Raw genomic sequence first — 11902 nt, forward strand, 5'->3', positions numbered from 1 at the left:
TAAGCCAGTTCTGTTTTTACACATTATATTAAGCACTCTAACATGTTTTGCACTCTGCACGTTACATGGAATTCATACTTTTAACCACTGCACTACAGTGTGAGATCCATTTCTTTGCACATTTTATGTAGCTGTATTTTCTCAACATTTATATTTTATAACCTGTTAAGAGCTGTATTATATGTATATTTTAGATTTTGCTAATTCTTCCATATTTATATTACTGTGTCTGTATATATCTTCAAATATATTATTAGCACACAAGTCCTTTCACTGCGTATTAAATATGAAATGGCACAGGATTAAAGATCAGGCACTAAATTATGATAAATGTATGCATAATTAGGCTCCCACTTGCACTCGAAAAAGTATTACATGACTGGGCGGATTATTAATGGAGGATGACCATTGAATCCGCCTTTCATTTAGCCACTATCACAAACTCTGCATTAATTAGAGAGTGTATGATGTCCAGTATATGTATATGAGGGTTAATTGAGGCATGGTATTAGTGCTTATTTTGATCTAGTAGTAGTTTCAGGAATATGACGTGGGTTAATAAAGCCCTGTGAGCCCACTTCACATCTGACACTGACAGCCCCTCCTCAGCAAACTTCTTAACTGCTCTCAAAACGGCAACTCTTGACTTTGACAACATCTAGTCAAACCCATTCTTAGGCTAATTTCCTTTAGCCCCACATTTCCAAAGCATTTAAGCAGCCATATGGAAGACAAGGACTTGAGAGTGAGTCGCTGTAGGAAAAGCTGTCATGTTTTCCCCACATTTGGATCCCTTTAATTTGAATTGTCCTCTGGTTTCTAATTACTTGCGGAGAAACCGATATGTCACATGCGACAGCTGCTTGTTGTTGCACGTAATGACTAATGGCTTTCATATCACTTTGAATATGATCTGATGAGAGGCATTATTTAAAGTCATTTTGTTATTGACCCTCAGAGGTTTAGTCATTACTTTAGTTTGACTGCATTATTCAAATGCAATTATGTCATTTCATAGTAATAATGTAGTTACTAGCGTGTAATAAAACAACTACAATCATTCAGATTAGAGTCAGAGCTTGGACCTGAATTTCTGACTTGTTTCTACTGATGCTAAGGAATGGGGCAAAACTTTAAGAAGGAAATCTGATATTAGGCATAACATAATATTCATATGAATGTGTCCATCCAATCCAGCTAGGGATACATATATCTACAAAGAAAAATAGTGGATTGAAATATTAAGTCTATTACCGAACCACTAATTTACAAAAGTAAATTATTATATCAACACATTACTGTATTTCGCTGTGAATTCTGGAAGCTGAGGCCTAACAGCTTGTGCTAGATGCCAAAACTTTTAAATGCATGAATATTTATTTATTTACTTATTTATTTATTTATTTTTATTTAATGAGTGGCTCTACAGCTACAGAGTGAGGTTGGTGTGAACAGCGTCTCAGAATGTAAACTATTACAAGGACATTCATTCATTATCTGTAAGCGCTTATCCAGTTCAGGGTCGCGGTGGGTCCAGAGCCTACCTGGAATCAAGGCGGGAACACACCCTGGAGGTGGTGCCAGTCCTTCACAGGGCAACACAGACACACACTCACACCTACGGACACTTTTGAGTCGCCAATCCACCTACCAACGTGTGTTTCTGGACTGTGGGAGGAAACCGAAGCCTCCGGAGGAAACCCACGCGGACACAGGGAGAACACACCAACTCCTCACAGACAGTCACCTGGAACGGGAATCGATCCCACAACCTCCAGGCCCCTGGAGCTGTGTGACTGCGACACTACCTGCTGCTCCAATGAGCCGCCTGATTACATGGATATTTTATTTTTAATACCGTAGATATAACTGCAATTTCAAAAATAACTGGAATGGCTCATTATGTTCCTATGGATATACAGCAATTGTATTTGTTACAAGGCAAGGCACAACGTATCCAGAACATGTCGTTTCAGGTCACCTGCTGAGAACTTTCACATACGTCGCACAGAATACTGTACACATGCTGTGAGATGGAGGGCACGTCTGAGCTTTCCTTCACCGTGTGTAATTAGATGTGACAAAGTTAAGCATCTCAGAGGGAGCTTTAAAACACATCTTTGGATGGAGCCTCTTGGAATGGATTGATCGTGGGGTGATGCCTTGATGAATAATATATTTGGACATTATCCTGGAAAACAGAGCTGGAGGATGTCCATGTTGTTGTGATGAAGGGAAGATGAACAAAGGGAAAGGCTCATGGCTTACTGGCCAGAGGAGAAGAAAGCGGTGATTCACCTGTTTAGAAACGGCACGCATTCATTCCACTGGAAAACGTGATCGACTAATCGGCCATGAATCATTTTTGTTTGCCTGTAAACCAGACAATAACCAGATCTATAGTGAGCTGTCAGCTTGGTAAGTACTCCTACATCGTATCTGTTCTGACTTGCCATTTTACTGAAAACCATCTACCATTTAAGCTGTGGGTTAATAAAACCTAACACTTTCACTGCAAGGTTGAGAGTGGTCCAGCCCCCTTACGAATGCAGCCAAGAATGGCTCTGCAGTCAGCAATGGGCAACAGCGTGAGCCCAAGCTCCTTTTCTCCTCACAAAGTACATGTGGTCTCTTTGTTATCGTGTATAATACCTGAAATTAATATAAACTGTATTGTTCTTCCACATGTGCTTCAGATAAATTACACTCTTGCTTGGGAATAGATAGTTTGTTGGGCTGTGTCCCAATTACACACTTAATACTATGTACTATTGTATTATAGTCAGAACTGTTGAACTGCAATACTAAAATAATGCACAGTGCAAACTTCAAAAATCATTCCACACTATAGTCCCACAATTCAGTGGGAAACAGAAAGGGAAGAGTTATAAATAGTGCCTTTCTCCCTACATAGTACACTGATTATTAAACTAATACTGCTACTACGTACAAACAGTGCACTAAATGTTTGTTGGGAGACATGTGTTTTCCAACAACCAGTGCACTATTTTAGAGCAGAAACACCTACACTGTGCACTACAGAGTGTGGAACCTTTGAGAAAAATGGCAGACAGCATTGCAACTGCAACTTGGTATGACGTGTTGCCATAGCAACAGTACATCACATCAAGCTAAACAGTATGGTTTGTTAAAATTGTTTGCATTTGCCTGCAAAATTCATAGTATTAAGATTAGTACACAGCATATTCTAGTTTGAAGTCCACAATTGGGACACTGAGGCATGTTTACCTTTTCCTGAATGATTCAATTGAAACACAGTCTATGAAGTCGATGCCACGTACACAAACTAATCCCCATGTACTATAACATTCAATGCTAAAGGTCCTGAAGACACAACCTTGAGAGTGACCACTCCAGTGATGTGAGGATGCCACCTCTCCCCTGAGAGTGAATATGTAAGTGCATTCCCCTTGAAAGCCACCCTAATGTAAGCATCCTCGCGAAGTACTTCATCTTAAAGGCTACTGTGAGGCTCGCTGGCCGAAGGTGAAACATCTGGCTTTGTCACCGCAATGATCCGACAGTATTTTCAATTTGCTTTTCTCAGCCAAATGGAGATGAGCTAGGGTCAGGTTCTTGACAAATCACCCCATCGTCTCTATCGTTTGTGTATCGCCCGCTCTTCCCTGACCCTGAAGATTCATAAGTGGTGTGGGCTTGCCGGATCACACCATTTATAATAGAGCCGCCGCGTGACTTGCTGATTTATGAACAGCCCTGGTCTCATAGGAATCCATTAACGATGGCTCTGTGCCATGGGATGAGAGACGTATAAATACATAAATGTAGAAAAGGCACATGAACAGTCCTACAGCCAGGGTTAAGGTTAAGGTCAAAGAAACAACATACTAGCAAGCCTGGGTGTAGCTTATAGTGGTATAAAATCATTGTAACCTACAGATGTTGATCCAAAGCAACTTCTTGATCTTATTATGGATAAGATCTATGAGGCTAATGTAGTTGAGAAGGCAGAACATTTAATAAAATAAAAACAAGTATAATATCACCAATATTTGTGAATGTTCACAAGAACATTTTTACCCAGTATACAAAAAAAATACAGCTTTAAATATGTTCCTAACCCTGAGCCTTTTGTAAACATTGGCAACTGAAAAGCAGAAGCTTTTGTATTGAAGTTCATTTTCTGAAGTTCAGTTCATGAAGTTCATTTTCTGAAGTTCAGTTCATGAAGTTCATTTTCGGAAACCACTTATCCAGTTCAGAGTCGCACATGCACACCTATGGACCCTTTTTGAATAGCCAATCCAGCTGCCAACATGAGTTTTTGGACCGTGGGAGGAATTCCCCTGAAGGAATTACATTCTACTAATTTGCATGTATCTACACAATTACAAATTAATAGAAGTAAAGATATAAGACTATAACAAAGGCAATGAAAAAGGAATGCAACCAACAAAGGAAAATACAAATAAATTAAATTTAAAGCAATAAATATATGTAGAGCTGGACAATTAATCGGAAATTAATCAAAATCGACATTCAGAAACTTTAATCAACATAATCTTGTTTATAGCAATTATATTGATTATTTTTATTCTGTTATGTCCCACTGTGTTCATAACCATGCTACCAAGCTGTAGTCACATGACTCTGCCACATGGAAGCAACCTAAACACAGAGGAAGACCAAGCGACTCGAGCAGCTCGTACCAAAGAAACAAAAAAACAGTGTCTGTGGTTTAAATGTGTTTTGCTTTGACCTTAATTAAGACGACACTGGACAAAAAGTCAAATGTAAACATTGAGGAAAAAAAAAACTATTTCACAATCACACACCAAATATAAACAGCGCTCAGAAAACGAAAGAAAAATATTCCATATTTTATACTGGAGCATATTTACAGTACAAGCCTCGTCACTGAACTATATAATCACTGAAAAATACAAAAATGAGATAATCGTTCATTATTCGTAATCATGGAAAAATGTACAATTAATATGGGTATTGATCTGCGCTCATATTGCCCAGTACTAAATAAATGTATGCTGCAGTGAAATGCTTTAATTTAGATTTTTAAAAAAAAAACAAACAAACAAAAAAAAAAAAACCTAAGCTCCAAAAGGTTAGAAATGTTACCATTTGTGTTTGTTTAATGCAATCACTAACCTCTAAACTTGATCCTAGACTTAACTTTAAACCTAAATCTATGTTTTAAAGGTTAGAAATGTAGTATTTGGTGCTTGTTTAATGCGATCACACTAAACAAACAAACAAACAAACAAATAAATAAATAAATAAATGCATTTTTTGTTTATGATTCTAAAGAACCATAACATACAAAATTTATGAATACCTGGAGTGCACTTTTTAGCAACATGCATTCTATATTTTAGAGATCTCGTCAATTAGCCTCATGCCCAAAATGAGTATTACCAAATGTAAGAGCCATTATGAAGGACCACCCAATACCACTGGGTGAGGGTACTGTTTGTGATCCAGAAATACATCTATGATCAGTATCTGGTATCACTAATGTTTTGAGTACCATCAAATACTCACAGCAATGTTGAAATGTCTAGTGTAGTCTACCCTGAAGATGTACCTGCATCAAAAGGAGACAATACATAAAATATATGAAACTGGGGGGACGGGGACTCATGCATGTACCATTCATAATACCTCAGATGAGTGTCTGATAAGGAAAGGAACAATGTGTATCTGTATATAGACAGATTCATTAGATCAGATAATGAAAGACAGTATATATGTATGTAGACAGATACACATTACTCAGTGACACTCCAATTTGTGGTGGGAAAATGTGATCTTCTGGGGGTCTTCCAAAAGTGTGTGCTAGTGTGTGTGTGCACGCATAGAGCTGGTTCTTATCCCAGCGCTCTGGATACCTCCCACTGAAATGTGTAGTAATTTAAATGCTCTGACAGGTACACCCGCTCCCTGGCAGAGCGAGGCTATTACAATGAGCCCCCTGATTCATCCTGTGTACCGAGAAGAGACAGCTTTGTAGGCTACATTTGGAGACAATTCTTTTCAGTCAAAATCATCCCTCTTTAAATAGCCCATAGAAAGCCACCGCTGTTGCATCTAGTCAAGAAAGGTCTGTCAGATGGTAACGAGTTGATCTGAGATCTCAGAAACAGGGCCCTGTACCTGGCTTTTGCGAAGTGTCAGTGAGGAATTGATGTATGGTTTCAAGACAGAAAAGGACAGAGGTGGGAAATGCAAGGCCTTTCTGTGGTTATTCATCTAAAAAAAAAAAAAAAAAAAAAAAAAAAAAGAAAACCTGACAGAAGAAAATGAGTGGTCCCCAGATGCACAGCAATCAAAGGGGTAATGGATCTGTAAACAATCAGATGTCACTTGGGTGTCTCTTACAAACTTGACTGGGTGGGAATGTAAGAAAGAAAGATACCAGAGATACGTGGGCGAGTCACAGCCTTGCTCTGATATCCTTCAATTTTCAACTTGTATCATGTCTGAAGCACTACTAAAACACTCATTTGTAGGTTGAAGACACTTTGCAGGTATTTTACATTCACTAAGAGAGCCCCCATCCACTGATGGCGCTGTTTCACTGCATATACTCTGTAAACTAAGCAGTAATGTGAAAGACTAATAAATTATCTGTCACTTCTGATTTGAAAACAGATAAACACAAGTAGATAAAAACAGGAAAATGCTCCATCTGAAATGATTCTTCAAAAGTCAACGCCTCTTCAGTATCTGTGTTTATTCCATCCGGCTGCTCTCCTTGAACAGAGTCACAGCTCAGCAGGACAGCTTTGGAATTTACCTCTCAAAGTAACTTTGGATATTTCAGTGCAATATCTTCCCCATGTTGCAGGACAGTGTGAATTAAACAAGTACTGAGCTATGCTATTTTAAACCAACAACTCCTCAAACTGCTAAAGGAGAACGCACTTTCTTACCCAAAATTATGTGACATAGTGGCTGACACTGCACTGTGCTCTTTACAGCATGTGTAAAATTAGAACCGAGTGCAGCAAGATGGACATTCTTAAAATAAATGTAGTAACTGAATAGATGTCAACTGCCAAAGAATCGTTTCTTTGAGAATCTGGGAGTCGTTTGTATCAGCTGTTGGCCAATGATTCATAGATTTGAAACTCTTGGAGTCGACTCGCTGTAAGTCAAACTTACAGCGTAAAGGTTAATAAATGCAGAAATGTGTTTTAAGGAAAAATGTGGCCATATTCTTTTCAAAATTAAAATGCTTTTAAACATAGCGCAAGTTTTATGCTATTTTTTACAAAAACTGAAAGTAGTAAAACATTTTAAAAATCGGCTTATCTTTTAGTTAATGGAGTAAAACTAGACTAGAATATTTTAGAGCTCATTATCTAAAACTACATTAAATTAAATTTAGTCTAAGACTAAAACTAAATGAAAATCTTCCACCAGAATGATCTCATTTGTACAAAATGTGTGAACCCTGGGGATGAAGTGACGAAGCAATGGGGTCGAGTTATAATAGCCTTGCCAGCAGTACTGTAAATAAGAAAAACCTCTTGGCCATCAGCCAGATTTGCTTTCTTCCAGACTTTCTTTTCTTTTAATTCTACCGTGTGTTTTCATCCATGCTGTCTTTTGTTACAAGTGTCTCAGCCCATTTTTGTAGAACAAAAGGTCTTTTGGTAGTTTGGGCACCCCTATTTCTTTACATCAACAGCTATTTCTAAATGCATCCTGCCTATCAAAGACCATTTCTCCAACTCAGAATAAGCAGCATTTAATGCTCGCTGTGACCTAGACTGGACAGGGGAGCTTTTTTAATCTCTTAACCCAGAAATGACCCTGTGGAAATAGCATTACAGCCAGGTGCAGCAAAGGAAATAAGCATGGCAAAGTAAAATGCTACTATGACTTTTGTCCTTTGCTGTGTCCTTCATTCAAGGATCATGATGTTCGTCAAATTGAAGAAGAAACGAGTTTAATATCTGACATTACTAAAGGCCAGTATGGAAGCGTGACCAGTAGACAAGGCCTTCAGCTCCATCCACGGATGTCAAAACTAGGTCAAAACGAAATGGGCAAGGCTTGTTTTTCTATTAACTCAGATTTGGTTGTGATGTGGTGGCCTAGTGGTAAGAAAGGTGAACCAATACCACAAGGTTCTGGGCTCAATCTTTAATTACAACCAATTAAACCAAGAAAACATATGGACTAAGAACGGCAAACATTAGAATTGGTGCATCCTTCATTGAAAAGCAAGAGATGCTTCATTGCCAGATAAGGAATGAATATTGACGACCTAAAGGAAGAGACCAGATGGTTATATTATGCATTGTTTAGTATTCAGCTCATTAGGTAGGTTATGTCTTACTGTATATCACACCCTGCCAGAAGTGGAATCAATCTAGCACAAAGATCTTCAGTCCATCCATCCACAACTGCACGTGCCACAGGAAACAAAATGGCAATACTTAGAGCTCAGTGGTAATATAATGAGATCAAATTAAATTCTTCTGTCTGAATCTCACCGTCCGCAGATGACTGGCGGCTAAGCAAGCAGCCGCAAATGATTCATAACCAGTTTTTATGAGTCAGATTTCTAACCCAACGTGTGCAATAAAGATAATGGGGATAAAAGGATGATTTGTTCGGGCTGAGGTTTGATGCTGTTGGTGACTCACTCTGAGTCTTTTCAGAAGAGTTTCACATTTCTTTTCAATGAATGATACTAAATGCCCACGACGTTGCACCACATTTTATACATATAGTGCTTTTCTAGCCCCTAAGAGTTTTACATTCTTTGAAATATTCTGCAAAATTCACCTGGAAGGTATGATACCAGCTATTAGACAGAGCGGCTCAAAACAAAGTCTGGACAAAGCACCAGGTCATCACACATTCTCCATTCCATGCCAGTCAACCTACAAATATATTTTTGCCTGTTACAGGATACCGTAGCCCCCAGACACTGGGACAACACACCTCACAGTGGAGCTTTTCCACTGCATAATACATACGCTAGTTGACTCGGCATTACTTGAAGAGGGGCTGATTGCACTCTCCACAGCCTGCTCCTTGGTTTCTCCACACTATCTGCATTAGCTGGATCCAGGAGCCATGATCTGCATAGTACCTACACTGCTTGACTTTACTCACTTTTATGTCCCTGGTACCTGACTGCCTCACACACACACATGAAATACAGTCTGTAACTTTGCAAAACACCATCACTAACATGAAACATGGGATTTGGAAAACACATCAATGGCTGTGGTAATGTAAAATGTTGTTTACTCACTGTGTATTTGCATCTTGCTTTTCTGTTTTGGGACTGAACACAGCTCTGCACCGGACTCTATCGTCTGCCACCAATCCAAGGGATGTTTGAGCTTTTTCAAAAGACTACCGTGTAATTTTACAAGCTGCCTTTGTGAGTTGGGAATAAACAAATTTGACACTGTAGCATGGCTATTTTACAAACAGCTAGTTTGTCCTGGATGTCTGTATTGCATCATGATTGCTAAGTCTCTCTGGACAATCAGAGTGTTCTGCAAGATTAATTCATCACGTTTAGTCCCTACTCAGCTCACCTGGAACAACGAAAGAGCAGGTGCTTTAAAAAGTACCCACCACTAGGTAAAAGGAACCAAATTTTGCTAATGGAAATACAAAGAAAACAACAATACGGTCAAGCCAAGCCGAAAAGTACCTTATAGAAAATCAATAAAACATATAGCAAAATCGCCAAAACAGTACTGCCACCAGCTTAACTAATGTTTATAATTCAACAGACCTATGGTAGTGATGTTAGAGGAGTAGTTTGGGATCACAACCATTGGATGGTGTTCCATCAGTCCAGCAAACACCCCTGTTCCCCTGTCCCACAGCACAAAGCCTGGTTGAACTCACGTTAACTCCTGACACTGGGCATAGATGCTTAGGTAACAGTATGGCTGCTGTAGAGTATCACAAATTGGCAATGCTTTTGAACCAGGATTACACAAAGGGTGTAAGCAGAAGCTGCATTCATTCATTAGAAGTTGTGACTGGATACTTCTGAAGGGTGTTTATCCTGGATAGACGTGCCTATATACTTTTGGCCAGATACTGGAGAGTGTATCAGAGTACAAATATGAAGTAAAATGTGCATGTGTAATTAGTTGCTACAGGGGCTTGTTAAATATTTACTTTATACCAAATGCTTACTCTTCCCACCATCAAAAGACATGATCCCTCCACTATTCTGAAGTGACAAATGACATCAAAGCAATGAATGATTGATGCGGGACTGATTAAGATAAGACCCACTGAGATAAAGACAGTGTGCAAAGTTTATATTTAATTTAAATATATGAATACATTAAGTGTGTAGTGATTAAGTTTTGAACGGATTAGTCTTTTGTGTCTCTGGCAGTTGTTTGCCCTGAGGCAAGTGCACATATTTAATGTGGCTATCAAGTCAAAGTCACCAGTTTGTTTTTTTTTTTTTTTTTTGTTCTTTGAAATTGTTCTCAGTACCTGCTTTAAAAAAATAAAAGAATAAAAAATAAAAAAAACTAATGAAAACAATGCATCCACATAATAAAATATCACAATATTGAATAAGCCTATTAAAATTACAATCTCAGCCTGTAGTAAGAATGCCATGATCATGGGTTCAATCCCTGCCCAACCCTGCCTGTCCTCCCCATGTCTGCGATATCATGGGATCCACAGGAGAATAAGAAAATAGTATGTACATTCACAAACAGTGGGCTACATTTCTTAGACATTGTAAGTCAGAACTAATTCTCCAATGTTAGTAATGTTCTTGTGGCCTAATGCAGCCAAATTCTCACAGAAATGTTTCAGCAATAAAATCTAGTACACTCTTAACAGCAGAAGGTGTTACTGCCTTATTTCAAATGGAAGCATCTATACACTTCTGGGCTACTATGAGTCAGTACAGCAGTTCTTCAGAGTACTGCCGGTAACTTTATCGAAGTCTTTTAAAGCACCAACAGAGCGTTTTACAACAGAACTCTCCTGCATCAAATTTTCCTAAGCGTATTTCCCAAAGGGGAGTTTGAAAAGAAAGTATGAATTCATCCATGTCGTGAAAATTGTTTTGTGTCCTGTCTGCTAGCACTACCCACTATACACCTGTAGAACACCTGACAATCACTATGTCAGCTCCTGTCCACTGGTGGCAATGTTTCGCTGAGTCCATATAAGCTGTCTGTTGAGTGTCTGAAGAAGAGCTACAAAAAGAGTGCTGTAAACTGTTGTGTGACTTTTTTTTTTATAATTAGGATTAACCCCTCAATTGAGGTTTTAATAATAAAACCATTAGTTGATAAAGAAAGTGAGAGTAGTAAGATTAGAATAATATTTTAAACCAAACCTAGCCCACATAGCTCAATACTGTTTACAACTTTAGCACCCCATCCTTTAAAACTCTGCCTTTAACGCACTATAAAAATATAAGTCTTAAAATATCACTTACAGTCTCAGGAGCAGTGCTGCACCGCTGAAAAGATCCTAAAACGTCGGTATAGCTTCGTATTCCCTCGCTCACCACGTAGTTGTAAACATGTCTTTATATCCTGCATAGTGGTAACAAAGAGCCCCCGAGCTCACAGCGCCAAACAACTGAAAGTTTTCGTGAATTCAAATCTTGGCGCCTTCCCTCTTAGAGTCCAGTGTTACTTTGGACCAATGAGCGTCTGCGGGCTTTGAGTGGCGTTCCGGAGGCCCTATTACACGAGGGGGGAGGGGCACACTGCCGGACGACACTCTCCTAGGGATTCGCTCACAGCTCTTAGCGGGCGGGTCAGAAGTGATTGACACCTCTGTAAATCAATAGCGGGGATTCTGCTAGACAGGCGCGCTGAAGGAGAACTATGGAACGCCATCCGGGCCAAAAGATTGCGGAATAAACTTAAAT

General features: G+C 39.0%; 1 long non-coding RNA gene across 1 annotated transcript in view; it reads right to left on the reverse strand.

The window, feature by feature from the left end:
* Window positions 1–11598, reverse strand: part of LOC136696298 (uncharacterized) — a 72575-nt gene extending 60977 nt beyond the window's left edge. The window contains exon 1 of the long non-coding RNA XR_010802598.1: window positions 11462–11598. This is a non-coding gene — a long non-coding RNA (uncharacterized lncRNA). The remainder of the gene's footprint in view (window positions 1–11461) is intronic.
* Between the last annotated feature and the right edge of the window lie 304 nt (window positions 11599–11902).

This window comes from Hoplias malabaricus, chromosome 5, assembly GCF_029633855.1.
Source record: "Hoplias malabaricus isolate fHopMal1 chromosome 5, fHopMal1.hap1, whole genome shotgun sequence".
NCBI lineage: Eukaryota > Metazoa > Chordata > Actinopteri > Characiformes > Erythrinidae > Hoplias > Hoplias malabaricus.